The sequence below is a fragment of the Sus scrofa genome, chromosome 15, assembly GCF_054392235.1.
Source record: "Sus scrofa isolate SSC_HxYL_T2T_F1_AM1 chromosome 15, Sscrofa_HxYL_maternal_Yorkshire_Landrace_v2.0, whole genome shotgun sequence".
Classification (NCBI taxonomy): domain Eukaryota; kingdom Metazoa; phylum Chordata; class Mammalia; order Artiodactyla; family Suidae; genus Sus; species Sus scrofa.
In genome coordinates this window covers 62,951,470-62,965,596 of record NC_139397.1, presented here as the reverse complement: position 1 = coordinate 62,965,596, position 14,127 = coordinate 62,951,470, and the positions used below count along the sequence as shown (strand labels likewise).

The 14,127-nt window shown below is 47.2% G+C and overlaps 2 long non-coding RNA genes across 2 annotated transcripts in view; both read right to left on the bottom strand.

Annotated features, from left to right (window-relative positions):
- LOC146395873 (uncharacterized) overlaps positions 1–14,127 on the bottom strand; it is a 979,457-nt gene that overhangs the window by 512,360 nt on the left and 452,970 nt on the right. The gene's annotated exons all lie outside the window — the stretch shown is intronic.
- The window catches only part of LOC146395877 (uncharacterized), a 48,847-nt gene that overhangs the window by 26,037 nt on the left and 8,683 nt on the right, over positions 1–14,127 (bottom strand). Inside the window, exons 3-4 of the long non-coding RNA XR_014829924.1 lie at positions 10,020–10,139; positions 6,813–6,895 (exon numbers count right to left, since the gene is read on the bottom strand). This is a non-coding gene — a long non-coding RNA (uncharacterized LOC146395877). The remainder of the gene's footprint in view (positions 1–6,812; positions 6,896–10,019; positions 10,140–14,127) is intronic.

Genomic DNA, 14,127 nt, shown 5'->3' with positions numbered 1-14,127 from the left:
CATAAAGATAATGCCTTCATATTCTCCATGATTAGCCTAACATTATCTCATGACCATTTCCTTTCTTTCTGGGCTGCCCTGGGATGTAGAGGTTAAGCCTGCAAGCTGGACCATGAGAAAGCATAGATTCAAATGTGGGCTCTAGTACTCTACGACCTATCCATTCTCTGGACTTCAGCCCTTTGATAGTCATGATGGCATTTAAAAAAAAAAAAAAAAAAAAAAAAAAACTTCTTTGCTTTTATTTTATTTTATTTTTTTATTATTATTATTTTTAGGGCCACACCAACAGCATAAAGAGGTTCCTAGGCTAGGGGTTGAACCAGAGCTATAGCTGCTGGCCACAGCTCACAGCAATGCCAGATCCTTAACCCACTGAGTGAGGCCAGGGATCAAACCTGCATCCTCATGGATCCTAGTCAGATTCATTTTTGCTGAGCCACAATGGGAACTCCAAATAAAAACTTTGAAAATTGATAAATGGGGGGTGTGGGAAATCAAACATTTATTCTGCTTTTCCTGTATGAACTCTGTTAAGCTAACCACATAGTTAATGAGGAAAGGAATTTTTTTTTTTCTGGAAGGATTCTGACAAATAAGTGGGAAAGGAATAATAAAATTTCAAAATCCCCAACAGAGGACTTCGCTGGCATCAGATCCCGTTCTTGTTTCAGTCTTTTTGATGCCCTTTTCTACCGTTTCTGGAGAAAATTATCTGCTCTTAAAGGGCTGACATGAAAGGTGGGTTAGACCCACCTGGATAATTCCCAATTTTAAGGTCATCTGATTAGTACCCTTAATGACATCTGTAAAACTTCTTTGGCTGCATCCCATAATATAGCCATATGGGTAACACTGGGGGTACAGGCCATGGGGTCTTTTTGGGATTCTGCCCATCCCACCCTCCCACCAGATGTTCCCTTCTTGTGTGAGGTCCTAGCCTCTAGTCTGCCATCCCTCCCCTCCTTCCTGGACAAGAAGTTTCCCACCTTGGACTTGGGAGGGCGGTTTGTTTCTTTGCATGGAGGAAGAGGGCAAGGAATGTAACAATAAGAGGGAAATGCTCTATTTTTCTCTAAATTTTACTTGTTTCTTTTCATTTTCTTCTATTGGGGGGCCAGAGAAATGGAGACAAGCAGAGGCTCACTCTCTGGGGTGGCTGGCACAACTTCAAGCAAGTTATTTATCTTCCTTGGGCCTCAGTCTCCTAGTTTATAATATGCGGGGTAATCAGAGCACCTACTATGTGGGGTTTCCAAGAGGAATAAGGGAGTTGATATATACAAGATACTTAGAACATGCCTTGCACATAGCTATTTTAAATAAGTGTCAGCTATTAGCATCTGTAAAATTTGAATAATTACAATAAATACTTTATAGGGTTATTATGGAGATCAAATGTGCTCCTCATAAGGGAAAAATGGAGTTCCCAATGTGCTTCAGTGGGTTAAGAACCTGACATAGTATCCTTGAGGGTGCCAGTTCAATCCCTGGCCTCGATCAGTGGGTTAAGGATCCTGTGTTGCCAGAACCTGCAGCATAGGTTGCAGCTTTGGCTCGGATCCCACGTTGCTGTGGCTGTGGCGTAGGCTGGCAGCTGCAGCTCTGATTCGACCCCTAGCCTAGGAATTTCCATATGCCACCGGGGCAGACATAAAAAAGAAAAAAAATTACTTTATTACCAAAAAAATGCTGCCCATCCTCTGAGCCTTCAATGAATCGTAGTAACAACATTAAATATCACTGATGACAGATCCCCCATGACAAATATAATATGGAGAAAGTCTGAACTATTGGGAGAATGGCCAAAATGTGACACAGAGACACCAAGTGAGCAAATGTCATTGGAAAAATGTCACTGATAGACTTGCTTGGGGCCAGGTTACCACAAACCTGCAATCTGTAAAAAGCACGATATCCATGAAGCACAATAAAGTGAAATGCAGTAAAATCAGGTCTGCCTGTATTCATTGCTTCCACTGAATGGGAAATAACTCTTCCTTTACTTGACACAGGTCACCAGCTCATTCATGGCCCAGAAGCTCCTGGGGGCTCCCAGGAATGGAACTGTTAGGGGACATTTGACTGAAACTGCTCACCTTGGCCAGGCACGATAATAGCCGCTTACGGGAATTGTCTCACAGCAGGAGGCCCTGATAAGGAACAGGGGCTGCCCCGAAAACTTATCAGGAGAATCTGGGAGGGGCCAGTAGGAGGGAAGAGAGGACCAAGCTCCCAGCATCCTTGACGCTGGAATCCATCTTGGCGGAGAGAGGCGCACACTGCCAGGACCCTGAGCCAGACCAAGTACGGGCCAAGCAAGATGACTGGCCAGAGAGAACCTGGGAACTAACCCCATTCCCATGACACCTGAGACTGCGAGCCGAGTGGCAGAAAGTTCTCCTGGGTTCCCTCAGCCTGCTGCTCTGCGCCCAAGGATCCCTTCCCAAAAGTCTTGCTTTCTCAGCACATGTGTCTCCTCAGACAAACATGTTAGACAAGAGCCCACGCTCAGGCCCTGGAAGGTGTCTTGGCCACAACGAGTGTGTTCCCATTTTTTCATGATCACATGGTATAAGAAGTGTGGAGACTACTAGGCTACCCTGCTTTCCGTGTGCAACCCAGGAGGATGGGGTCCCCGGAAAAGCGGTATGAACACTTTATGCCCAGGACTGCGTAGACCTTCCCCATCGTGGGTTCACGCAGGTTCATTTGAGAATGTCAGCACCCAGATCTCAGCAGGGGAAGGAGCAGGGTCTTGAGGGGGTGGCAGGATTACCCAAAGGCGCTGGGGTGGGGAGAGTGAGGATGGGCCAAGAAGGAGATCAGGGAAGGGGAGGGTGGGAAAGAGGAGGAAGGGTGATAGACATAAGGCAGGCTGAGCCTGAGAGGCAGCGTTTGGGGTGATTTCCTGCCAGGAGCCAACTCCAGCTGCAGACGGCTCGAAGGCTAGATATCAAAGGCTTCTCAGTAACAAATGTACTTCCTGCTGCTGTGCAGAGCTTTGGAACTCTGCAGGTGTGGAGACGAGGAAAGAGACAGAGAGTGGGTGTTTGCACAAAGCCGGGCAGAGTTTACTTACAGGGCAATGGGCCCCCTGGTCCCAGTGACGCGGCCAGCATCTCCTGGAACAGGCTCCAGTTCTCCTGCCCCCCTCTGCCTCCCCAGGAACCAGGGGCATGCGCCCAGGTCACAGGCTGGCAGGACTAGATCTACGGGAATCTGTGACATGTTAGTCCATCACAGGGTGGCACGTCCCCCCTCTTTTCTTTTTCCCACTCATATTGTGAAACAGGGCCCGTGCCTCCACACCTCAGCTACATATATTGGTTCTGACAGCTCAAATTAATATGTCAGATGCTGTGATCCTCGCCGGCGACAGGTCTTTTGACCCTATCAGCGCAATCCGCCTCCCTGATTGAAAATTTCTGCGCCTCAAATTGATTCAGAGTTTTATAAACATCCTGCGGCCATGATCCAAGGAAGCCACCACTAAAAAACCTGAGAGCTTAATTCGTCCTCCCCTGCCCCCAGCCCCTCCAACCAGCGGGGCAAGCCAAGGGTTAAAAGGACTGGGCAGTCTAAAAGTTGCTTAGACTGGGCAGCCCTGTAGGCTGAGTTTCATGGGCCCCTCCCCCAAATAAGCTATGCCCCTCCACCCCCTCCTACCCCCCCATCCCCTCCCCACCGCCTGCCCTGCCTACATCCTAAAATGCAGATTGAAAGATCCCATAAGTTGGAACCTGATTAGGCATTTGAAGTCCTGGGTTGTCTAGCTGTGTGACTTTGGAAGAGTTCCTTAACCTCTCTGAGGCTTGGTTTTCTCTTTATTAAAGGAAGATAGTAATAACCACTCTGCTTAACTCAATAGGACTGCTGTGAGGACAGCATGAGATGAGGCATTCTGAAGTATTGATGAAATACAGGGAATTATGGCTGGTTTTGATAATACACTGGGGAGATGGACGAAACAAAACCAGCAAAATGTTGATAACTGCAAATGCTGGGAGATGAGAACATGGGGATTCACTATGCTCTTCTTCCTAATCTTGTGTATGTTTGAAATCTTCCAAACTAAATTTTTTAAACAAAATGCATTTATTGAGCCATAAAGTACATGGGTTTTAGAAATATGTGTGTGAGCGTACACATGAAGTGTGTCTGTGTGTTGTGTGTCTGTGTGTGCGTGTACATGCATGAGTAGAGAGGACAAATCATTTCCCAGTGAACGCTTCCCCATCTATCACATTTAGGGGCCTCCAGAACTGCCCATCGGTACAGGGACTCAACCAAAAAAAACGATGATGGAGATGAATTTGGATCGACATGAAAAGATGTTTGTGATACATCGCTGGTTTTAAAAATAGGTTACCAGGAGTTCCTGTTGTGGCGCAGCAGGATAAGGACCCGACATAGTCTCCATGAGGATGTGAGTTCAATCCCTGGCCTTGCTCAGTGGGTTAAGGATCTGGCATTGCTGCAAGCTGCTGCGAAGGTCACAGATGCAGCTTGCACTATGTTGCATAGGCTTCAGGGGCAACTCCAATTGGACCCTAGCCTGGGAACTTCCATATGCCACAGGTGCATCCATGCATACATACATATAGATAGATTATATATATAATCAAACATCCAGGAAAGGTACACTTTCCTAGAAAAGGGTCAGCAGTGAGCAGAGCAGAGCTTTCTGCACAGGGGTTCCCTGTCTGTGAAGATCTTTCCACACAGAGACCAGCGCCCCCGGGTCCCCTGGCTCGCAATTAGCTCACGCATGGATAGATCATCGTTTACCTGCCAGCTCCTGCCAGCCCTAGGCGTGCAGGGCTGCAGTGTGGGGTAGGGACCTTGGTCCTAGGAACCCAGCACAGCACATAGCACGTTGTTGATTGAATCAGAAAGTCCACTGCACAAAGCTACTCACTCATCTGCTCTGTGGTTGCCTCTCTCCAGCTTCCAGCTCCTCCATCCTGCACTATTCTCAGGCTGTTACCACAGAGTGTCTGCCCATCCCAGGAGACTAGCATCTCTACTAAGTGTTCTCGGGAGTTTGAGGGGGTTTCAAGTACACACAGGTGACTCGGACAGGTGCTCACACTTGGGGCAGCCCAGCCTGCCCAACATCAGCAGGACGGGTCCTTTCCTTGTCAACCTCTCTGGACAGGTTCCAACAATGGTAGGACTGGACAGCCTGGCCCCTGACGATGGGTGCAGCATTTTCCTCCCCACGTGGATGCTGCCACAGAAGGAACACAGAACTTCCTCCAAAATTCCCCAGGGCTTCAGAGCAACTCTCAGGGGTCCTCCATGCCCCCCACTAAGAGGTCACTCCCTTCCACCCACAGCTCCCCCCAGCAAGCCCATGCTTAGGAGGGAGAACAGATAAGCAGGAGAAGAGGAGGAATGCAGGGGAAGAAGGGAGGACTGTGATTCCAAGTGAATTAAGGGCACGCCCACGGTGGGGCCCCAAGGTTTCAATCCAGAGTCCTTCTCAAACCACAGGGGAAGTTCTTGCCAATCTCAGCCCTTCCTGGGCAAGGCCAACGGTCAAGAATGCCATGGCTCAGCATCCTAGAGGACACTCCCTCCCACCGTCACCTCCCTGGGGCTCCAGAGGAATAATGAATACAGGCGCCTCCCACTTACTTCCTTAGCCCTTCCACTTCCCAAGTTGTCACAAACCAAAATGCCTTCCAGCTGGTCTCCTTGAGTCTAAGTGAAACTACTCAACCACTGCAAATTGTCTCCAAATAGACAATGACAACTAGATACAGCACTTATGTCTTCAAAGTCCATCTGTCTAGAGCGCCCCGGCTCTGCAGCCCTACTGATCTGGTGTCTGGTCCCATGTATGTTAAGTCTACAAAATGTGTGACCTTGCGCTCAGATCCTGACTCCCTCACTTACCAGCTGTGTGGGGCATAGTTAATCTTTCTTTCTGTGACTCTATGTCCTCATCTATAAAATAAGAATAATTATTGTATTTATCCCATAGGGATGTACAGAGGACCAACTAAGTTTATATTTGTAAAGGGCTTAGCACACTGTCTCACCATCCTCACCATCCTCACCATCACCATCACCATCATCACCATCCTCACCATCCTCACCGTCCTCACCATCATCCTCACCATCCTCATCACCATCCTCACCATCCTCACCATCACCATCACCATCCTCACCATCCTCACCATCCTCACCATCCTCACCATCACCATCACCATCACCATCATCACCATCCTCACCATCCTCACCATCACCATCACCATCATCACCATCCTCATCACCATCCTCACCATCCTCACCATCCTCATCATCACTTACTGTTTATTAGGAACCTTTGTTTCTGGCTTCCTAAAAATTCATCTCTTCTTCTCTCCTTCCAAATCAAGCTTCCCACATCTTCATTTACTAAAAAAGTCTGTTCTCCAAGTCCAAATCATTTCTCAAAACTAAAATATGATTTTTCGTTTTTCTTTCTCGAGGTCTCCTCCTTCCCACAGGCCAGACTCATTCATTCATGGTGTTTTATGATTCCCCAAGACATTGGATTTTCTCCTGCTAAAGCAACAAATTCGCCTGTGTTCATCCTTGAGTTTGTATTAATAACTGCAGCCAGTTTACAAAGCTCTTTTTCTTATGCTCTTCCCTTTATAGGGGCCTGGAAATGATAAGTGGGTCACCCAGGGCCCTTTCCTTTTCTGACTATAGCTTGTAAGTGGTGGGGCTGCAGCTGGACTCCTGGCCTCTCTGACCCCAAGTTCAGTCTTCTCCAAACTTCACCTGCCTTCAGGAAGACACAGGTGACTACTCACCTAGAAACAAACACTGGCCGCAGGAGAGAAGTCACTTCCCAGCAAATCTTTCTTCTCACAAATTCAGAGGTCTCTGGAACTGCCTGTTGGAACAGAGTTTTTTTGTTTTGTTTCGTTTTGCTTTTTTTTTCTTTTTTAGCCACCAGCCTATACCTCAGCCACAGCAATTCGAGATCCAAGCCTCATCTGTGACCTATACCACAGCTCACCGCAACGCTGGATTCCCAACCCACTGAGTGAGGCCAGGGAGAAAACCCGCATCCTCCAAACAGATACTAGTTGGATTCTTAACCTGATCCGCCACAATGGGAACTCCTAGAATAGTCTTAATTTAAACAGGATGATGGAGATGAATCTGGATCAACATGGAGAGAAGATGTTTGTGATACACTGTCAACCTTAAAAATGGGGTATAGGAGTTCCCGTCATGGCTCAGAGGAAAGGAATCTGACTAGCATCCATGAGGACACAGGTTCTGTTCCTGGCCTTGCTCAGTAGGTTAAGGATCTGGCATTGCCTCGAGCTATGGTATAGGTCACAGACATGGCTCAGATCTGGTGCTGCTGTGGCTGTGGTGTAGGCCAGAAGCTACAGCTCTGATTATAGACCCCTGGCCTGGAAACCTCCATATGCCGTGGGGGCAGCCCTAATCAAACAAACAAAAATAAGGTATAAAACTCTACATAAAAGATTTCATTTTGTGAAAATACACAAAAGAAAAGAAACAGAGAGGACATATATATTTGGTATTGATCATGGTAAAAAATAATGCTTTTTTTTTTTTTTTTTTTTGTCTTTTTGCCATTTCTTGGGTCACTCCCGTGGCATATGGAGGTTCCCAGGCTAGGGGTCCAGTCGGAGCTGTAGCCACCAGCCTACACCAGAGCCACAGCAGCTCGGGATCTGAGCCGTGTCTGCAACCTACACCACAGCTCACGGCAACGCCGGATCCTTAACCCACTGAGCAAGGCCAGGGATCAAACCTGCAACCTCATGGTTCCTAGTCGGATTCATTAACCACTGTGCCACGACAGGAACTCCAAATAATGCTTTTTTAATTCTTTCTAATTTTCCCACCAAATGCATTACTGCATTTGTAATTTAAGGAAACTAAGGTTGGGATGAGGGGGAATGGACACAGATGCACAAATGCTTTACGGTCCACCCCAGGGATGCTGGTTTGGATCCTTCTCCTTAAGGAAGAGAAACGGTTTCACAAGAGGGGTCTGGACTCTACTTGGGCTTCTTCTTTTTTTTTTTTGTTTTTTGTTTTTGTTTTTGCATTTTATAGGGCTGCACCCACCGCATATAGAGGTTCCCAGGCTAGGGGTCTAATCGGAGCTGTAGCTGCTGGCCTACACCACAGCCACAGCAACACCAGATCCAAGCCACATCTGTGACCTACACCACAGCTCATGGCAACGCCGGATCCTTAACCCACTGAGTGAGGCCAGGGATTGAACCCACAACCTCATGGTAACTAGTCGGATTCGTTAACTACTGAGCCACGACAGAACTCCTGCTTGGGCTTCTTTGCACGAGGCCCAGATGCCACATACAACAGCTACCCCCATGTTTCCAGGAGAGCTTTCATTCCTCCTCAAAGGCAGAGCGAGACCAGGGCTGGGCATCTTCAATGCCATCACCTCCATCTTCATCCTCCACATTGGCAAAGTGCTTACACAATTTCTAATTTAATCTGCCTGAGAGGTGAGTGAGTCAGGCATTATTTACTCCATGCCAATGATGAGGACATGAGACCTACAGAAGTGAAGGCATTTGCAGAAAATCCTGCAACGGGAAGAGGCAGGCGGCCATGGATGAAGCCCAGGTTTCCTGGCACTAAGGTTGCCTCACTCACACCAGGTCCCATTGACGCATTCTATTCACAGTAGCCAGGCTATTGTGCCCTGGATTTGAGAGGTCACAGTAGCCCCCCCGCCCCGGTACCCACAACCTCCCTGCCCAGGAGCTCCCCACCCCATCTGGTCTCAGAACTTCCTGGCTGGAAGCGTTCCCAGCCAGGTGACAGCAGAGGAGGCCAGGTGTGCTAGAGAGCTAGAGCTGCCGTAACAGCACACCACTGGTGGGTGGGTGGCTGGTACAACAGGAATGTGTGGTCACACAGTTCTGGAGGCTAGAAGTCCAAGATCAAGGTATGGGAGGGGTTGGTTCCTTCTGAGACCTCTCTCCTTGGCTTGGCTTCTCCCTGCATCTTCCCACCCTCTTCCCTGTCCCTGTGCTCAAATTTTCTCTTCTTATAAGGACACCTATCATATGGGCTTGGGACCCACCCTAGTGACCTCATTTTAGTGACTTCTTGAAAGAGCCTGTCTCCAAAGAGAGTCACATTCTGAGGTGTCCAGGATTAGGACACCAACAGGTGAAGGACATATGGGGGAGAGAGTTCATCCCATAATACCAGGTGAGGTTCCTCCTACCTGGAAGTGTTCCTAAACCTCTCCCATTGGCACTTCAGCAGGAACCGCTGACCATTGAGGTTAGTAACCCTTTGAGTCCTGAGGGGGATGAAGTTCCAAGAGGCAATGCTGGATAAAACTGGCAGTGACAAGTCCTAGGACTGGGGGCAGGGGGTATAACACGAAGGAACTGGGAAGATCACTGTTGAAGAGGGAATGTCCCCCACAGCCTGGTGACCTGGCCTCTAATGGCCTACGGGCCCATGGAAGCAGTCACCCCACTGGCGAGTGAGACAGGTGTATCATGAAACTTTTTCCTGTAAAGGAGGATTATGATAGGACAATTGCTCTTCCAGAAAGAAAAGAATTAGAAAGTTCTGGAACTGTGGGCAAGTTGCTTCCTTATCAGTAAGAAAAGGAGAATAGAAGGAGTTCCTCTTGTGGTTCAACAGAAATGAATCTGACTAGCATCCATGCGGATGTGGGTTCCATCCCTGGCCTCACTTAGTGGGTTAAGGATCCAGTGTTGCCATGAGCTTTGGTTGTAGGTCGCAGACGTGACTTGGATCTGGCGTTGCTGTGGCTGTGGCCAGTGGCTGCAGGTTTGATTCAACCCCTAACCTGGGAACTTCCATATGCTACAGGTGCATCCCTTAAAAATGCAAAAAAAATAAAATAAAATAAAATAAAATAAAATAAAAAAGAGAATAGAGTAAAAGGTCTCTAACGTCCCTTCCTGTTAGAATGTTTTCAGACTCTAAGACATGATTCTTTTTTGAGATCTCACCAGAAGTGATGAAATGTTGTCTGGAACTGGCACGAAGTAGGTACTCAGATAAATTCAGCTTCCTTCCTCCAGCCATCCCCTTTCATTCCCACAGCTATTCTCAGGTCCCAGTTCCTCCTCCTGGGTTAAGCAGCAGAAGAGAGAGAAAGCAGAGAGGGCAGTACAACCCCAATGATTTACACCAGAAAGGCAAATGGAAAAGAGAAAGATATTCACATGCAATGTCATGGATGAGATGCTTGTCGACTGCCGGGGAGGCAGGGTGACTTTTCTGAAGGCAGCAGGACCATCAAAATTGTCACCGGAAAGTCAATGTGTTACTGAGCCCGAGGCCCTAGCCAGTATTTCCCTTCCTCACCACCTAAAGAGTGAAGGTTCTGTTCTGTCATCAGACCCTGACAAAGGTCTGTCACTTAGCCCATGTGGGCCGGGTTGGGATCAGGGGCCCCAGCCTCTTCCCAGCTCTGCCTCTCTGACACAGTGAACAGGCAAGTCCCAAAGGTAACATCCAATCTCTTTTCGGCATTCATGAGATGATTTCTCTTCCCCCTGATGAGCTCCTGGGCGTCTCTCACACTTCTGCAGGTGCCTTCCCAGTGCCAAGAAAAGGCCACTCTCAGCTTATTCCAGGAGTCAGAACTTCTGTTCTCAGACCAAGTTGAGCCCTCAACACACAACCTCCCAACTGGGAATGAGGGGCTGGTGGGGGGTCCCTGAGGAAAAGACCAACTCCTGGTAACAGGTCCGCCTTCTAGCTCCAGGTAAAGGACATCTCTCTGAGAACCTGATGACAAGGTGTTTTTGCCTTCAAAGACATTTTCCTTACATCATCTAATTTGAGCCTCACTACAATCTCTGGAGACACTCAAGGCAATTATCATTCCCCTTTTACACATGAGGAAATTCAGAGGTGTGCCCATCCCGCCACACTAAGGGCACTGCGCTCAGCTCCCACGCCCTTGTGATTCCAGATTTGGAAACAAAAAAGTAGCCCAAAGCCCAGAGTCCCCACTTCCTATTTTCCCTGTTTACTAAGGGTTAATTTCCGGCCCCATTCCCTTAGAAGCCAGTTAAAATGAGACAGAAAAACACTGGAGGAATTCCCAAGGGGCCCGGCAGGTTAAGGATTTACCCTCTATTACAGCTCTGGTTGCAGCTATGGCATGGGTTTGATCCCTAGCCTGGGAACTTCCACATGCCATGGATGTGGCCCCAAAAAAGGCAGCAAAATATGGGGAAAAAGAATGGATATATTTGTACATTTAACTGATCCACTTTCCTGCACACCTGAAACTAATACAACATAGGACGTCAACTATACTGCAATAAAATAAAATTTAAAAAGCAGTGGATGGAGCTCCTGCTGGGGCACAGTGTTTTAGGAACCTGACTGAAGCGGCTCAGGTGACTACAGAGATGCAGGATGAATCCCCATCTGGCACAGTGGATTAAAGGGTATGGCATTGCTGCAGCTGCAGCACAGGTCAAAGCTGTGCCTCAGATTCAAGCACTACTTCTATATGTAGAGGATCTGACCATTAAAAAAAAAATAGGCAGTGGAAGGAGTAAAGTCACTCTGACCAAGGCTCCAAGGCCACCACCTACTAGCAGGTGACCTAGGACAAGTCGGTGGCTTCTCCTAAGCTTCAGTTTTTACCCAGAGTTGTGCAGAAATATTTTGTGTCAATCTGATTATATTTTAATCTTAGCTGCCACTTCTTAGATGTGTGACCTTGGGCAGCTCACTTAACCTCTCTGAAATTCTATCTCTTCAGTAATATAATAAGCACAAAAACCATTGATGTCTATTTGCACATATCTGTGTCCTAGGCTTTATGTAGATAGATAAGCTCATCTAATCCTCACCACGACTCTGATATATGGGCCCCACATTTTACAGATGAGGAAATCTCCCCTGAAAGGGGAGGGCACTTGCTCCAGGTCACACAGCCAAGAAGTACAGTACAGAATTCAAATCCAGTTCAGCCTGGCTCCCAGACGTCTGCCCTTCACCTCCGTCTCCACTGCAAGACCATCCCAGGGATGGCAAGCCCTTTACTGAGTGGTAACTGTCTCCAACCTACAAACCACTAGTCCACCTGGTATCTGGAATGACCATCCTGGTGACCCCAGATGAGGCAGATGGGTTACCCCTAGTGAGGAGGTGTCCCCTTAAGCATAAGAACTTGATCTGATGCACCTCTGTCCTTCCCACCAAGACTAGCACCTGGACCACTTTCCCCTCCTTGTCCTTATCAACCACTATCCTACACCATCCACAATATACCCTCCATCCTATTGAAGTCTTGGGCCCCAATTCCAGTCTCTCTCCACCCAAAGTGCTGCCATCCTCAAGGGTGGCTTTAATCTCTGCCTGGGTGACTCATTCTCCAAATTGGTCACGCACCTCCTTGACTCCATTGCTCTGGTGACCTTTTCATCCACTCTTCTTTAGCTACTCTTTCCCAAAGCGCCATTCCTGAATCAGAGATGCACAGCCTATCATCCTTACCATTATCCTTCCCAGAGCCTCTGGATCTTTGACCCCACCAACATGGGGACTCCTTAAACACACATCTGCTACTTTCTCCCTGTTCCCTCTCTGTCTGCCTGCAATTCCTCTCCCTCCAGCCCAGATTCCATAGGTCATCCCCTCAACTTCTCTTGCCAACCAGACTAACCCAACATGCATCCCTTGGACATCTTGATCTTATCCAAGGTCCTTGCATCATACACACCTGGCCAAACCCGGAAACAGAGAACCCAACTGCCTGACCCCTCTGCAGCTACACTGAGATCAGCAAGCACAGGTAGAGGAAATCCTACAGGATTGTAGACGGGTTTTCCATATTGCCCTTCAGACAAAAGCGAAACGCCTTAATGTGGTCTTCAACACCATGTACAATTTGCCACTTACCTCTCCAGCCATATCTCTAATCCATTCAACAGATAATTATTCAGCCCCTACTCAAGGTGGTGCTTACAGGGCTCAGTGGCCCTCTGCCTTGCACCCTATCTCTAGCCTTGATAAACGTCTTTCCGTGTGTGACATGTAATCCTTCTCACCCAGACCCCCCTCTGCTTAGAAGACTCTTCTACCTTCTTTCCCTGACCCCTACTCTCTCATTCACTCTGCAGACCTCAGCTTCAATGTGGCTTCCTCTGAGCATCTTTGTTGACATCAGCTAGATTTGGTGGCTCTGCCAATGGGCACATGATAACACCTGTCCATTCCCTACTATGGCACTTTTTGATAAGATATATTTAATTATGTGATCTAAATTGCTCACTGTGGTATATCCAAGTTCAACTTTTTGAAGGGAAGGAAATATGTGTGTGTGTGTGTGTGTGTGTGTGTGTGTGTGTGTGTGTGTCTGTATCAATACATACACATACACACATAGATACATATATATGTATATATATTTTTTAATTTTATTGGAGTATAGTTGACTTACAATGTTGCATTAGTTTCAGGTGTACAGCAAAGGGAATCAGTCATACATATACACATATCCATTCTTTTTTCCCATAAAGGTTATTACAAACTACTGAACAGATTGTCCTGTGCTATACAGTAGGTTCTTGTTAATCATCTATTTTATACAGTACTGTGTATGTGTTATTCCTACCCATGCAATTCCTCCCTCCCCTCACTGGTTTTGCCTATGGTAACCATAATATTGGTTTTGAAATTTGTGAGTTTTTGTTTTATAAATAAGTCTTTTTGCATCATTTTTTTTAGATCCCACATGTAACTGATATTTGTCTTTCTCTGTCTGCCTTACTTCACTCAGTATGATAATCTCTAGGTCCATCCATGTTGCTGCAAATGGCATTATTTCATTCTTTTTATGGCTGAGTAATATTCCATTGTGTATATATATGTACCACACCTTCTTTATGTATAGGTTTTAATAAATAGCTACAGAAATTAAGACTTTGTTGTGAAATCACTATGCATGCATCTCGGGCCACCTCATGTGTTTCTGAGGTTGACTTGCAAGATCTGACAAGGCAGCTATCCAGTTATTAATCCCAGTATGTCTCTTCCTTTGTAGCCTGGATGAGAAAAGTGGTACCTCTTCTCTGCCCCTTGTAAGAAGTC